Genomic DNA, 15,004 nt, shown 5'->3' with positions numbered 1-15,004 from the left:
CACACACAGTTGGTTTGCAGACAGGTTCTGAGTTACCGGGGTCATAGAATATAGCCTATGATAACTGAAAACTGCTCTATAGAATTGTCCCACCAGAGGTCATATTTGCACGTGGATGTCTGGACTTCCCTTTGCTTTCTATACTTTCTTATTGCATATATGGCTTTAGCTTCTTATTGCACGAAAGGCTCCTCTCTTCCTCTCCTGCTTCAAGTCTTGCTTTTTCACCCTTCATTTTAGTTTTTCTTCTCTTCCCTCTGAGTTTCTTTCTCTATTTAGAGTAATTTCAATTTTGGTCAGCATTCTCTTGTCTCTTTATAGTCCATTTTGCTCATTGTCAGATTCATATGTAATCTTTCTCTCTGTCTTCAATGCCATATTGAACATCTGCCCAGATTCCTGTTTGCACTTCCTTCACTTCCTCTTTCTTCTCTAGGAGGGCAAATGTGTTTTATTGACATTTCTCTGTTTGCCTGAGATGTGCAGAGTTTTCTTCCACACGAATGGCTACACCAGTGCTGAGACTGGCTCCTCAGGATTCATGCAGGAGACCTTCAACCTACCCTTATCTCTTACATGAAAGTAGGCTTCTGCTTAAAAATGCAGAAAATTGCATTTGAAAATCTTATGAGCTGAAGAGTGGTATGCAGATCGCCCCTAATTTTGGCTGGCTTCTCCAGAGCCAGCATCCCTCCTAGTACTTTTGAATGAACCAACTGGGGTGGATTTCTTCTTTTCAGAACATGTGAAGTGCACTGCTCCCTTATGTGTCAGGCTGGGGACCTGCTGACAAGCAGATCAGGTAGAAGGCTGTAATCAGGCGGAAGGTAGATAAACTCTGGGTCCCAGGACAATGTCTGTCCATTCTGAAGGGAGATGTGACGTGGGGGAGGTAAGTGGTATATTTGCCCCTTTCAGATGAACTGGGCCACAGTCATGAAATAAATTTGGGGTCAGAGGATCATAGAATCGTTAGAATGGCTTAGCTTGGGAGAGATATTAGTCATCCAGTTCCAACCCCCTGCCGTGGGCAGGGCTGCCCCCCACCAGCTCAGGCTGCCCAGGGCCCCATCCGGTCTGGCCTTGAATGCTTCCAGGCATGGAGCACCACAGCTTCTCTGGGCAGCTGTGCCAGTGCCTCACCACCCTTTGAGTAAAGAATTTCTTCCTATCATCTAACGTGAACTTCCCTTCTTTTAGTTTAAAGCCATTCCCCCTTGTCCTATCACTATCTGCCTACATAAGAAGTTGATCTCCCTCCCTTGAAGTACTAGAAGGCCACAGTGAGGTCTCCTTGGAGCCTTCTCTTTTCCAGGCTGAACAAGCCTAGCTCCCTTGGTCTGTCTTCACAGGAGAGGTGCTCCAGCCCTCTGATCATCTTCATGGCCCTTCTTTTAACCTGCTCCAGCAGCTCCAGGTCTTTCTTGCCTCAGGTGTGGGCACAGTGCTGCAGATGGGGCCTCACGAGGGGGACAATCCCCAATCTCTTTCCTCTCCCTGCTGACCATCACTCTTGTTGCAGCTTAGGATACGGTTACCCTTCTGGGCTGCAAGCATGCATTGCTGGTTCATGTCCAGCTTTACATTCACCAGGACGAAAGTCCTTCTCCACAGGGCTGCTCTCAGTGAGTGCTCCCAGTCTGTATTCGCATCTAGGATGACACTGACCCAAAAATGCAATGCCTTGCACTTGACCTTGTTGAACATCATTAAGTTCTTGTGGGTCTACTTTTCAAGTCCGTCCAGGTCTCTTTGGATGGTATCTCTTCATTCTGATGTATCTATTGCACCACACAGCTCAGTGCCATGAATGGAGCTTTGTCTGCTAAGAACTGTTGAATATATTTGGCCATTGAACAGGGTTTTCTGGAGTACATTATCTCAGTGTGGTTACTGGAGTGTACTGTAAAACCTGTGCTAGGTACTTTTTCAGTGCTTGTTCTAGGTGATCGAACTGGGTCATCAGCAAGTGCTTTCTTGCTCTGCTATTTGACCTGATAATTAGTAACTTAGTAAATTAGTAAATAAAGGCTCTCTGAAGCTCATTCTAATGTTTGCTGAACTACTACTGTTGGTTTTTCCCCTATTTACAATTCCAGTAGTAATTAAGCAGCTGGGGATTCTTATCAACTAAGGTGTTAAATGCCTTCTGGCACCATACCTATGACAAACTGGTATAAAGAACATTGAGAATTATGCAAGATTTCCTGTTTACCCACTCTGGAGAGGAATGAGAAGGCAGGATGTTTGGAGGATAGTCAAGTGTCTTAACTTTTAATTAAAAAGTAGGAAATGTATGCAGGTACTTCATTTAATTAAACAAAAATCCAATTATTTACAAAATTGCCTATCCAATAAGCTCGGCCAGAAAAGAAAAGTGGATTGTTTTGAAACAATTTGCCCATAAGAAATCCTTACTGCTCTCATATTTCTCTCCTAGAGCTTCCCTGGGCATGCAATCCAGACTCACTGGTTTGTAAATCTCTAGCACCTCCTTCCCCTATCTCCAAGGGGAAATCTTGTGTGCATCACTCAAACTCCATTGTCGGAGTGTATTGGGAACTCCCTCAGCTTAGCAAGGCTTCCCAAACTGAAGAAAAGATGAAAGAGGCATGTTTTTCTGTTGCTCAGAGACCTGCTATTTCACTTTTTAGATTTCAGAAATTATTGTTTTATGATTTTGCTTCTAAAAAAAAAAGAAGTGTTTACTGAAAATCATGGTGGGGCTATGTTCCAGCCTTGTTAATCAAACTGAAGCTCTTTTCCTTGAGCACAAGGCATGAAGGAAGGAGGTATGGGACTAGGTTTATTCCCTTTGTGCATTTTGGGAACAATATTGTGCCTGTAGGCCTTGGTGAGGATACTCTCTGAGATGATTCTGGATGACCAAATGGATGCGTTGGTGGGGATCAGCCCCACTGAGTGCAATGCATGGCAGAGGTCTGCTGCCTTTTCAGGGGTAACCTGCTGGTTGGACCTCTCCCTTACATGTGTTGTAGGCAGAATATGAAGGGGCTTGTCAACATGGTAGTGGTCACTAATTGGATGCTTTCACCTGGGAATATTTTTGTCCTTGTGTTTTCTAGCTTGTGCAGTATATAGTCTGAATAGCCTATTTTGCCTGCCTGAAAAGACACAGCTTTGTGAAAACCTATTTCTAAATAGATTTCCAAATTCGTCTAAATTGAGGTTTCCAAATATTCATAAATGGAGCTAGGATGTGGATGAAGCTGGTTAAGCATCACAGCTGTACTGGCTTTGCGGCTGTATCCACATACTTTCACAGGCCTGGAACTGGCAAATACAAGGATATAGGTTTGCTACACTAGCTTTAACTGTTGTATCTAGGGCTCTGCGCAGAATGGAAGTATCCAGGTTCTTAAGTGGGTGAGAAAACATAATCATTTTTCTAACAAGCTTTGTTTATCTGTTTATTGTTCAGATTATGAACCTTGTTTCAAAGAGAAATTCTAAAGATTTTTTTTTGTTAATGAGAGAAGAGACAGACACAAAGTATTTGACTTCAAATAAATTCACTAAGTGCTGCTTACTGCAAGGAAATAAGTCCTTGACAGAACAAAGAGTCAGTCACCCTGGGGAAATAAATTAGCTTTTCACAGTTTTTTTTTTTTTATCTTGACCCTATCATGCTCCATATTCACATAAGCATCAGACTTACAAGCATATCTTTGAATACAGATCTTTGCTACCTCCTTGCTGTTATCGCTCTGTTAGTGTGGATTGAGATTGCAGAAGGTGATAATGTCTCTCCTACAAAGGAGAGACGTGGAACTTTGGCCTGCCTTGCCTACTAACTCTTTCAGCTACCTGAAGGGAGATGATGATGAAGGAAAAATCTGAACCAATGTTTTTGCAAGGATAATTCCTCTTCCTAAAACATCTCAGGCCCAAACAGTTAGGCTGGTCCACAACAGACCTGTCTGTATTTAATGTGGAAAGGGGTATTGCAATGTGTGGAATTCCATCTGTCATCACTGTTGAGGTGACATGGTCACATTAGAAGTTTAGAGCAGTGATGGGCAGGCTACAGGAAAGCCAAGGAATGTGAAATAGGACTGGAAAGAGTAGGGGAAGCCTTGCCTGATTCACAGGGTGCTGGGCTGGTTTTAGTTTTGAAATGTGAAATTTTTGGGAAATGTTCTCTGATCGGAGAGTATTAAGATTTTGTCTAAGGTAATGAGGGCGTACACAGAACCCAGAATCTTTCTGCATTACAGATACTATCAGCTCCTGGTAAAAAATCTGCATTTTAGCCTTCCTCCTCCTGCTCTTCCCCAACTATAAGGCCTACGGGTGGGTTTTGAGCTGTTTTCTGACTACCTTGTTGGATGCTGTGTGTCAGGGAAATGGCTGACTAATTTTGGTCAGTCCTGCCTTGTGTTGTGCATCATGTGTGCACCTGGATCCTCCTTCAGCCTTCTTCTACTCTTTGCTGCACCAGAACTTGCACACACTTCTTTGAAGCAGCTTGTGCCTGCTTACGTGATGGCAAGTTGGCACAGCCAGTACTGACATGAACATCAGAAATATGACATAAAATTTCTTTTCAATGCATTTGCAGAAAGGTTGAAGCAGGTGCTTATTTTCTTCTAGGAAATACAAACCAAGGATGAAAGCTGCAGATGATTTGAAATATTGCTGTAGAGCAAATGAGCAGAAAAACATGTAGATTAATTTGAGATGATACTATGGGATTTTAGAGACAGTCTTGTTTGTTTGTTTGTTGTTTTTTTTTGAGTGATTCAGCATCAATTCCCTCCCCCAAAAAATAGAATGCTATGGACAAACTTGCCTGTACTATCTTGGCTTGAGGAAGGCTGTATTTTTTGCTGGCTTGGAGAAATTTGAGGCCTGGAATTGTGTCTTCCAGTGTGGAATTCCTTCACTATCTTGAAGGCAGTGCTTCTGGGATGATTGCCCAAAGCTGTGTGCTCTTTTATCCCCTCTGCCAGACCCACAACTGGGCCACGGCTCCCTGCTCTTCTCCAACCTGTTTGTTTGTGATGTTCAATAAAAGGTTATTGCTTTGAATTCAACAAATTCCTCACTCTGATGAAGAGAGATACAGACAGCTCCAGGGTTTAACTCAGCAGACTGAGTTTAGATGTCTTGTTAAGACTAGAGGATTACATCTTTTAATTATTTACTGCCTTTGATTGCAAAAGGAGTCCTAGTTGGATAAGTGCAGACATCAGGAGACATCTATGCTGCAGGTATTTGTTTGTGAAGACAGATGAGGTGAATCCCACCTTAATATTTTGGTGACGTGGACCGCACTCTCAGATGTAGGTGCACTGGCCAACAGGTAAAAATGATAGCTGGGAGAGCACTGAGTGATGGCCTCTCAGTAGGCTGTGAGGCTGAGTGGTGACAGAGTTTTATTCTACCTCCTTAGTACTTGAAGGTCTTCCCTAATCAAGAGATCTGTGTAGGTCAGCACAGGAGTCCTCTCTGTCAATGAATAGTGGAGCCTGCCATGGCTCAGTTTATTTTCCTTTATTTGATATGAGCTTCTTTTCCAGTGATAATTGACTCTCTCTGCAGCACATGATGTTCATTACACTGCTTGTATTAGGCTGAGTATAAAGGACTCCAAAGGAAAGCCGATACCCTGCTTGCTACAGATGCACAGAAACAATCCTGGAAGAGCTGGAGAGTGATCACTGCTGTAATCTCAGCTTTTGGGTAACTGAGGCACAAACAGGATTGCATAAGAAATCATTAGCAGATTTGGAGAGCCCCAGCAGAGCCCCATCTGTTGGTTCCTGGTCCAGCTTGGGTTTTGGCAACATGAAGACTGCAGTAGGTTTTGGGAATGGGGAACCTGTGGGAGTAACTGCTGAGAGAAAGGAATGCAAAGGTTCCTGCCCAGGAAAGATGTTAACAAGCCAGAGGAGGAAAGATGGAATCTTTCCTTGCTACTGCAGTTGCTTCATCCTCCTCCCATGCACTCTGAATGCCAGGGAGCTATGTTTGCAGCCACTTGCACAAAGGTGAGTGGGAGTCACCTTTGGGAGCACATCCTCATCACATGTTCAGTGTCGGTGAGCTCTGCTCAGCTTGCAGGCATGAAGCTGCCAGGGGCTGTTTTGAGGTCAATACTCCTGGAATTTGCTCTTGATTTTCATTAAGAGGCAGGCTGCTGAGAAAGGGTTGCTATTTTCTACATGTCCCTCGGGATTTCTCAACAGAGCAGAAAGTAAACTTTCTGTTTACTTTAACAAATGGCATTATACATTTCAAGTCTCTGTACAGTTCCTTGTTGATGCAACAACAGTGTCCTAAGGCGAACAGTAGTTCATAAGGTGCATTTCCTACCACATTGGTGACCTTTCTTGTAATTGAAACCGCAAGTGGCAATTTTATAATGTTCTCATTTGTTTTCAGCATTTGTTTTAAAATTCTGTGTGTAGTGGAAAGGGTGGAGGAGGAATAAATGTCTAAAGGTGCTACATTCACTCTTTCTTATCCTTCTAAAATAGGGTGACCTTTTGTTTGCACTTATTATTCTTACGAAGAACTAGTAACTAGGACGGTTCCTCTTAAAAGATGTTACTTATAGGCATCTTTCGAATCTCTTCCCCACTTTGGAAAAGTCATTATCTACAAGGTGAACTAGTTTTAGTAACTAAAATTAAGAGACCGAGTTACAGTGATACACTGACCTCTGTTGGCGTCATCCATTCTTACTGAATCTCACCCAAATGCTGAATTTGATACAAAAATTTTCTCTGCAACACCCTAAAGCAAATTTGTCTGAATATCTCTTTTACAACACAGGCTTCATTCCTCTGGAAGCAGCCTGCTGGAGGAGCAGGGCCTTAAGCATTAGAATCACAGAATCACTACAAAATGGCTTAGGTTGGGAGGGACCTTAAAGATCATTGAGCTCTAACTCCATGCCGTGGGCAGGGCTGCCCCCCACCAGCTCAGGCTGCTCAGGGCCCCATCCAACCTGGCCTTGAATACCTCCAGGGATGGAGCACCACAGCTTCTCTGGGCAGCTGTGCCAGTGCCTCACCGCCCCTGAATAAAGAATTTCTTCCTATCATCTAACCTGAACTTCCCTTCTTCTAGTTTAAAGCCATTCCCCCTTGTCATATGACTATCTGCCTACATAAGAAGTTGATCTCCCTCCTGTTTATAAGCTCCCTTGAAGTACTAGAAGGCCACAGCCTTCTCTTTTCCAGGCTGAACAAGCCCAACTCCCTCAGCCTGTCTTCATAGGAGAGCCTGGTGGAGAGAAAGAGGCAATTCTGGGTTGCAGTCTGTCTGGTCTTAGTTTGGGATGTCACAACTTGCTCTCTGGGGGTGCTACATAGCTGGGAATGTCAGATGAATTTTGCATTTTGGAGCTGAGCCACGTGATCCAAATTTGCTTTGGATAAATTTCCAGGTGATGCCAAGATCTGATAGGTGAAGTAGTCAGTGTGCTGCAGGAGCATAATACCCTCTGGAAAACGAAGAGTGTGTGTGCAGGGAGAGGTGACAGTGGGACGTTACAATGTGAACTTGGTTGCTCTATGAGGAGCCTTCCTTTGCCATCTGCCCATGCAAGAAGTATGTATTTGGGGATTTTCTCCTTAGGAGCTATCTGAATTTCTCGCAATTCCCTGGGGGCACTAGTACGTACAGCTTGAAGAGGCACTGTGTGTCCTTAAGAAACTCCTCCAGAGACTACCAGGGCTAATAAGTATCTGTGGGGAAAAAAAAAATCCATTCTTCATTTGGAGTTTGCATGCATTTCAAAGAGAAGCTATGGCTGCTGCCCATGGGCTAGCCCTAGGAGGTGTGTATTAAAGAAGAGTGCAGTAAGGTACAGGCTGTTCTCCAGGTTTCTTACACAGTGAGCAAAATTGTTAGCTTTTGTTTGGAAGTAAGCTTGCTGAATTGAGACAAGGCAGGCAACAGTATGCAGCGACAAGCCTATTCCTGTGCTGCTAGAAGTGCAGGCTGACGCTGCTGCTCTGTCAGAATTTCTGAGTCATGTTTTTATAGCCTGAATTGAGAAAGCTCATGTAAGAAATTTTATGGCCTTCTACATCACTCTACACTTTGGCAAGATAATAGCCTGACATTTTGCCCTAAGTGTTGGATTAAACAGTATTTGGAGATTGTGTAAACACTTCTACTTAGCTATGATTGATTAGCATGCCAAGGCCTTACACAAGCTGGGGACTTCTGCTATTCAGGTGGTTCCCCTAATGCATGCTGTTTAGATAGCAGCTTGCCCTGTCTGTTTGCACTACTGTTAGCTGGTTCTTCTTTGAAAGCACTGGTAGAAAGCCTAGATGATTGGATCCAAGGGAAGGGCCACACATCCTGACCATCAGCTTTTGTTATCAGGGCAAAAGTAGGTGGTAAACAGAGTCTACAGACAGCATTTTAGGAAAAGTAAGCTGCAAGTTTGCAGTTCTGTTGCACACAAGCGCTTTGATACAGGCATATCACTGGTCTCGGCTCTCTGAGCCTCATGCTGTGGTAAGCAGAGCAATGAAAAGGAACACAAACCACTGCACAAATGTGCTCATCCAGCTATATCCTACATTTCTTGTAGAACCACATTGTCCTAAGCTCTGTCTGTAAGAAAAAAAGGACCTGAAAGAGGCTGCAGGAGAAAACAGAACTGCACTTCTCAGTCTCGTGCTAACAGCTGCAAGCCTGAAATCATTTGGGGGATTTTTTGTTCACTTCAATTGTAAGCATGAGGAAGTTCAGGACTGCAGAGTGAGTAGGTTTCATGTATTTTTGATGGCTTATGGATATTTTCTCAAAACAATCTTCTTTCTTCTATGAACACTTATTCCCCTTTTGTTTAGACCTGCTTTAATGGCATAGCTCTAAGTAATGATCTCATAATGTACTTTAAAGCAGTAGGAACATGATAGCAGCATGTTTCCTTCCCAGCAGCCTGCTTGATTGGAAAATAGGGATGTGGAGTCCACAGAACCATGTTTCATTTTTAGCCACCCATTTTCTCTCTAACTGCTGAATCTCATCTTTGTTTCACTACAGTGTGGTGGCATTTTCTTTGCCTGCCTATTTGACAGTGTCACAGTGAGTGATGTATTTAAAATTTCTCATACTTTCCATCTTGGATAAAAAGCTTTCAATGCCTTCAGCTGCTCCTGACCTGGATTATAGGTTCTTTTCTCCCGGTTGTCCAAATTAGACTCCTCTTGCAGAATCAAGAAAGAAGTTGAGCTGATTTGATCTCAGCTAGACGAATGGCATACTAGGCTCTTTGCTTTCTGAAGATTTTCAAGAGAAGCTAGCTTGTATTCAGAACTTTATGGAATAAAAGTGAAGATATGGTAGGAGCAGAGTTGGATGACAGTGTGGCTGCATGTACCTCGCTTGCTAAAAGGATACCTAATCTAAACTTCAAGTTAGTTAGTCCAGCAAGGTCTATTTTGCACAAATAATTTTGGTTGAAATTACCTTCTGATTTAAAATGTAACTGGGTGTAAAAAAATAAGAAGAAAGAGAGATACAAGATAATGTGATTTCAAAAATCTTATTTCCTAAAAAAATAAATAAATAAAAAAATCAAGATAGCTTACTAGTTTTGTTTTCTGTCACCAACTGTTTGGCTTTGTGTTAATTTCTCCTGGGCTGGAAACCAGGTTACGGAGATAATTTCTTTTGAACTTTGCTTCCAAATGGAGAAAGACTGAAAATAAGGGTCTAACTCTCTAGCCTGATACCAAGTTTTGTCCACGCCAGGGGCCCTATAAGAAGATCTGAGGACCATTTCATGACTGGAAATGCTTCAAGTATATTTATAGCAATGTCAATTTGTAACTGATGGTTGTGATCTCACCCACAAATAGAACAAACTTCTCTCATCCCAATAACATAGCTATTCGGTCACAAAGAGTTAATAGGTTCAGCAGCACACAGTTGAGTGTGCCATCATGTTCTTCATGTGTAACCAAGGAACAGGAAAAACTTGCATTTCAACTTGTCACAGATGTCCTTGCTCCCTCCAAGTTCTAACACGTGTACTGCAATAAATGCACTAATACACTCCTGTAAATGTGCTTTGTTACAGTCCTTTATTACTGTAAATTGCTTGGTTACCACTGCCACAATCAGTGCAGGTGGCACAGTTATGGAGACACACAACTGTAAGAAAACTTTGTTTATACAGCAAAACTTGGCAGAAAGATCATAATCCTTGGAAAAGCCAATTGCCAAGACTTGTGTAGGACATGATTTGTTTATAACAGGCAATGGATGTTTTTCCTCATAGGGGGATGTGCAAAGTCCTACCAGGGCGTGGGGTAGTTAGAAAAGTTTTAGTGCACCTTGAGTCCAACTGAAAAAAATGATTGGCAAGTAGGCCAATGGTCTTAGCTAGAACAGCTCCTCTGTACCTTCTTGTTTCTCCTTTGTTAAACACAAACACAAACAGCAGAGCTCAAGCAGATGTTGAGTGGTGTTTTTTTGCCACTGCCTTTAATAAGAGGTGGTTTGTTAATGTTGTACTTTGAGGCTTGGTAAATCTGTTTTTGTGGCCAGATAGCACTGCGTTCTGTATGCTGTGCTAGTAACATCCCCTAAGTAGAAATGCCATATAACAACTTAAAGAGTACTTATTATTCTTAGAAAGTTTGGGAGAGGTGAGCCATTACTGAGTGTATTTCTGGATAGCGATGAATAAACTTAGGCAAAATAAAGCATACCACAGACTTGGCTGCGGGTGGGAAGTGCTAACAAGAATGTTTGTACATATACTTCTAGCAGAGTTGTTATGCAAGTATGCAAGAGTGGGATTTACCTGTAGCTGCAGCACACGTGTATCTTGTGCAATTTTTTAGCTCTGCATTCCTGATATAAGCTTTCAGCAAATACCTATGGAAAGCAATCCACCAATAGATGGCTATTTTTAGGCCATGGTGACAGAAAAAGAAGACACAGTGATATGTATTCAGTAGCTTATCTGTACTATAAATTACTGTACTGTGGCAGCACAGGAGGTCGCTGTGGTGTTTTGTTACTCTGTAATAAAGGAAAAAAATGTAATGAAGGACAAATTTTTTTGTTAGGTCACCTGGCCCTTTTAGAACCACTTAATACATCATCTTTTCCTGTTGCAGATCTTAACCTTTATTGTTAGCAGTGTTTGACCCAGCCTGACATACTGAGCTCAGCTACCAGAGCCCTGCACCTCTAGCCTCTGCCTCAGATAACTTGTACTGTTTGCAGAGCGATGTTCTGTTGGAGAATGAACATCTACTGCAGGTCACTACAGATCATGCCTGCACTGCCCTAGATGTCCATCCTTGTATGCTTTTGCCTACATGGCTAGATACATATGATATGCATGCTGAGACCAAACTTGAGCACCAAGTTTACCTATATAAATGCAACAGATCTGATTTTGCAGGGCATGGAGGAGGGCAGCTTTTGCACAGAGCACCCTGTTTGTCTCACCTTTATTATTCTGTCGGTAGAGAAGTCACGTCATGAGTGAAAGATCTTACTCCAGGGCAGGCTGTGGTTACAGTGACTGGCAATGCAAATCAGTAATGCATGACATTAAGGGGATGGGGATAAGGAACAGGAACAAACTTTTAGAGAATATTTACAGTTATTCCCCGAAGATTCATTATGAAACCAAAGCCATCAAGGCTTAACCTGCATGAAATCCACAGGAATTAAGGTCTGGTTGTCTTAAAGATCCAGACACCCTTAGCTTCAGCCTTCGCCCAGTATCAAAGGTACTTGAAATGTATCCCTTAGGATGCAGATGCCTGGTTTTCACAGCTGATAACAGGAAGAAGGTGTGACGTTGATCAAGATTGTTGGAAGACATAAGGCTTACTCGTTCAATTTTGCCACAGTGATGAATTTAAGTTAAAGGAGTCATTCCCATTTCTCCCCACTGACTGACACCAGGTTAGGAGCTGCACACAGGACATATATGGGCAGGGCACAGTAATGCCACAGCTCCCTTCCTGCCTGGGCTGCTGTACATCATGCCATCCTGTAGGAAAGATGTTGCTCTGTTGCTCTAAGTTGCTGATTCAGCTTCTGCGTGGGGATCAGACTGTCATAGAAAAAGGTTGTTTCTGATCTTTTCCAGCTATTAAAAAAAAAAAAAAAAAAAAAAAAAAAGGATTACTGTACAATGGGTAGCGTGGTGAGAAAATAGTTGCCACAGCCCAGGTTGGCTGTGTCCACATAATTTTGAAGGACAATCCAGGAAAAGGACTAGGAAAAAAAGCTCAGAAAAGAGGGGAATGGAAGGAGCAGGTTTCCCTTTTTCATCCTCTGTACCTGGAATGTTTTTAGCAGACAGGAATGCAATATTTTTAATGTCCCCCTAGTTTCTAGGTAGATGAGTTCTCACCATGTAGAGAATACATTTAGCAAAAATGCCTGTTTCTCTTCTTGCTCCTATCTTAGTCTCTGAGTCTGATGAGAGAGATTTCCTTATCCCCTCCTCCAACCTTTACTTCTGTGACATCATGAGCATCTTTCCTGTGCCTTCACATGCTAGTTGGTCTTCTGTGGTCTCCTGATCCAGCGGTCCAACAGAGAAAGCCAATTACCTATTTAAGACAACAAGAACCAGTAGTTCCTCGTGATTCCTATGCCACTTTATCTTTCCTTGTCCAGCAGAGCTAACTTCAGCTGCAGGACTCTTGCCAGCATGGTGTCACAAAGTGACTGGTGCAATTTTCGTATAACCAGGAGCTGGAAGATGAGGCAACTTGAACTAACCTGACCATCTCAATCCTTTTCCTGAAGATTTACCCTTGATTCTCTAATTCTCTGAAGTAGCTGAATTTCTTGAGTATGACTATGTGACACAGTACTGCAGGCTCGGAGTCAATACAGCAACAGAAAGCCCAAAAACAAGAACTGAGAACCAGAAACCAACTCTGGGCAGGCCTGGCTTGAGTTTTTTCCCTAAAGCCCAGAGCTGTGGGGTGACTGTAGTGCTGAAGGCCTTCCTGAGCCTTTTGACTGCCCAGAGTGCTGTTGTTGTAGGCCCCACTGTTGTTGCAAGCTTTGCTGTTGTTTTAAGCCCTGCTGTTGTAGGCCTTGCTGTTCTTGCAGGCCACCTCCTCACTGTTTCCTCTGCTCTCAGGAGTCATTGCAACTGCTGCTATTAAATACACAGCCTCCTCTCTGAAATATTAAGCTACCTGTTTGTTCCCAAGGACAGAAACTGGGTGAGAGATCAGAGGATTTATCAGTCAGTTAGAGCAGGAACAAACACACATTGCTGGGGTGTTGCGAATGTCCGCAGAACAAACCAACACCTCAAATGTTGGGAATTCAGCTAAAGCTGTTGAAATGCTTTGTGACATTTTTGTATGCTATAGCACAGGGAAAAGGTGATGTGTAATGGCTGAAAATAGTAATAATAATTAAAAAAATAACAAACAACAGAGAGGGAAGAAAAAAAATCTCATGCAATATCCCAAATGTTGAAAACATTTTAAAAAACCTAACAAACCTGAAAGTCATCTGAAACGCTGACTGGTTTCTCTCAGGCTGAGTGCAATGTATTTTTGGCAGCCAGGTCTGAAGAAATGTATAAAGTCCAGGTTAAGCTTCTCTGCCTGGTGTCACTCTGACTAACAAACCAGAAATGTTTCACTCTGATCCACAGCATTTTTGTCAAGATACAGTGCTGAAGCCTGTATATCTGCCTGTTTTTGACGCTCTCAAATGCTACCAGCTTTAAACCTTTTCATTTCTGAATGCTTCAAAAGCTCCTTCTGGGTAAGAGGTTCTTTGCCCTGTATTTCTGAACTCCACTATCAGGCTTTTAAATGCAGACGCTTATTTTGCAACTGTGGTGAGAAATCCTGGGCTTTCACCTCCCCCACGTTCTTCATCTTGAAATCTGCTTGTCATTGCATCTGCAAATATTGCTGAAGGTTATCCTTGCCTTGACCCTTCCTTGGGAGATGTGCTTATTCAGGGCTTAATTGTTTGCTGATTAATTTCCTGTCATTCCTCCTTTTACTGGCTCCCATATCCCCCCAGTGAGTTTGTGGTCTAGGGGCTAAAACATGAGTCACTGTGCTGACATCTCCAGTAATTCCAGAGCAACTTAAGAAAAACTGAGACCCAAACTCAGACTTGAAAAGGTATGGGTTAGAGAGGGCTCTTTCCATTGAGGTGAGACCTGCAAGAGTTCTTTTCATGTGAATCAACAGATACTTCATATCATTACAACTTGAAGTCTTGTTTTTATTCTTGCAAAATAAAATGTTTTGGGATTTCAGTTCCGTGGTTCTTTCTTTGTTTTCGGTTGTTTGCATCAAATCAACACAAAAACAGCTTTTAAATTTCCCTCTCCATAGCCATATTTTCCCAGATAATCCTGACAACTTCACCCAAGTTTGCTTCACAAGTGCTTTACATTTTTCCATCATGATAGCATCTAGAGGCTATCTGGTTACTCTCTTGTCATACCTTCACAGTCATAAATTTCTAAGTAAATTAAGGATTGAGGTTTGTTTTTTTTTTTCCTCTTAACTTTTCCTATTTGAAATACATTCCCATTTATTTTAACGAAGAGCATGACAATAGTTGTCCTCTAACTGTTCTCAGCCACTTTCTATCATACTGAGGCAAATCCTCCCAGCCTTTAAACAGCATCTTTATTACTCTCTCTTTTGCTCTATTTCATCCCTCTTGGTGTTCTTTTTGTGCTTAGCTTTACGACCAGTCACAGGTCTATTCTGTATCTGCAGAAGAGACTTATCAATGGGCAACAGTGTGAGCTGTGACACTGCTGTGAATCCTCAGCAGCCGTGCTGCCCTGGGACTCACGAAGGATTTGCCTTGCTCATCTGAAACGTTATCTAGTCTGGCTGCTGTTGCCACTGCAAGGCTTGCTCCACCAAAATAAGATGGTGGAAAAGAAACACCTGGAAAAGATACCCTTGCATTTAGAGGCCCAGCACAGCAGCAGTCTGAATTTTCCTTTGCACTGGCCATCATACAACCCTAG

The sequence above is a fragment of the Phasianus colchicus genome, chromosome 1 (assembly GCF_987193195.1).
Source record: "Phasianus colchicus chromosome 1, bPhaCol1.hap1.1, whole genome shotgun sequence".
NCBI lineage: Eukaryota > Metazoa > Chordata > Aves > Galliformes > Phasianidae > Phasianus > Phasianus colchicus.
This window is presented reverse-complemented; position numbering follows the sequence as displayed.